Source organism: Pinus tabuliformis, chromosome X (genome assembly GCF_031772625.1).
Source record: "Pinus tabuliformis cultivar Carrire ecotype Pingquan chromosome X, CPIR1, whole genome shotgun sequence".
NCBI classification, from domain to species: Eukaryota; Viridiplantae; Streptophyta; class Pinopsida; order Pinales; family Pinaceae; genus Pinus; species Pinus tabuliformis.
In genome coordinates this window covers 1,021,650,788-1,021,652,410 of record NC_142308.1, presented here as the reverse complement: position 1 = coordinate 1,021,652,410, position 1,623 = coordinate 1,021,650,788, and positions in this window count along the sequence as shown.

Here is a 1,623-nt window from a genome sequence, read left to right as displayed (position 1 = left end):
AAGAGAATGAACAGAAGCTTGACCTGTAGATGAAACCATGTATACTACCTTATGCAACTAAGAAAGCAATAATCTGAACTTGTAACCAACTTCTACAAATGAAAATCAAACACTAGTGATTGCATGGCAAAGAAAAGTCAGTGTTTTTGTGGGCAGTAAGGTCACTCTGATCCCAACTCCTGATCCCATTGAGGGAGAGGTGAAATCAAAGGTGTTTGATGGCCCTTTTTCGAAGCTTTTCCCTGTTAACAACCTATCAACTAAATCTGAACATCAATAGTCTTTCTAATCATCAATAGTGACCTAGTTAATCAGCAAGATTAAATCTACTTAACAAAAATGATTTTGCAAATGCATAAAGAACAAATAACAATACATAAAGGAGGCCTTAGCACTCTAGTTGGGCCCAACCCCAAGAGCTGTAGGCTCCTATAAAGAACTCAGATCTGATGCTAAGTAAAGCTGCTTCTCATTACTAAAAAATAATCATTACAAGAAAGTTATACAACAGTAGCTAAGAAAAATGAGCTGAGAAAAGGACAGCACTATAGTGCAAATACCAACAGTTCCAAAAGTAAACTATGAAGGTTGAGGCATTCCTATTGATACAATATGAGGGGGCTAGCATCCCTCCTAAATTCAAGGGACTCGACTGTTCCAACTGCTAGTAAACATTCACTCTTCCCAAAGCTGCTTGGCTGCCTTTAGAACTCGTTTTGGTGGCCTATTGAGCTCGGAGTTGAGGGTGGATATTTCGAGGAAGGGCCATTTAATGCCACAGACAACCTCCCTACGAATCCTCACCTCAAGCTTGGTTGTCACCTGAGCCATAATTGCTTGGTTTTGCTCCAAAATTTGTCCAAAAAACCTGAAATGACTACGTATTAGCCTCCTTGGTAGAGTGACCACCCTTATTTGTTCAAATAACATAAACATACTAGAAAAACATGCATAATCTATGAAAAATGGAGGATTGAACAAGGACAATTAGGCAAAATGAGCCCAATAAGTTACCCAATTCGGGGCTCATCATCACCCCCCTGCTAAATGGGTTGCTCATCCTCTGAGCAACTAGTCTGGCTCATTGTCCTTTATGGCTTTGATTGCCTCCCTCACGTCCCAGGCCTCTGCTGTGATATCCTCTTCCCGATCGTGGAATCCTGCCTTCCTTTCCACTTCCTCCCATTGTCTACCTTCCTCCTTTTCCTTCACTCCTTCTAGCAATCCCAAAAGTAAAGGGGGACTGAATTTCAGGCCAATCCAATTGGCCTACAAATTCTGCATCAAATGTTTGTAGAGAGGTACCCTTGCCAAGGCCTCCCTCACCCTGGTGGGAGAGTGGTATTCTTTTATCTTCAGGCTGTGAGGCAGTGTGTTCCACCACCTTGTGCAGGCATGCATGTAGTTTTCTCCCAACAGTCTCTCCATGTCCTCAAAGTGGGCAATGGCTTGAGCCTGTTGCTCAATGTATTTCGGTAGATCCTGAGGACTGTTGGCCAAGTGCTGGTGGGCGCTTATCACTGTTGAGGGGTCATTCGGCTCTGCTCTGATCATGAGTGGCTCACTGAGCTCTCTGCCTATGATATTGCGGACCTCTGCTACTCTCTTCTCCTCATGGCTCAT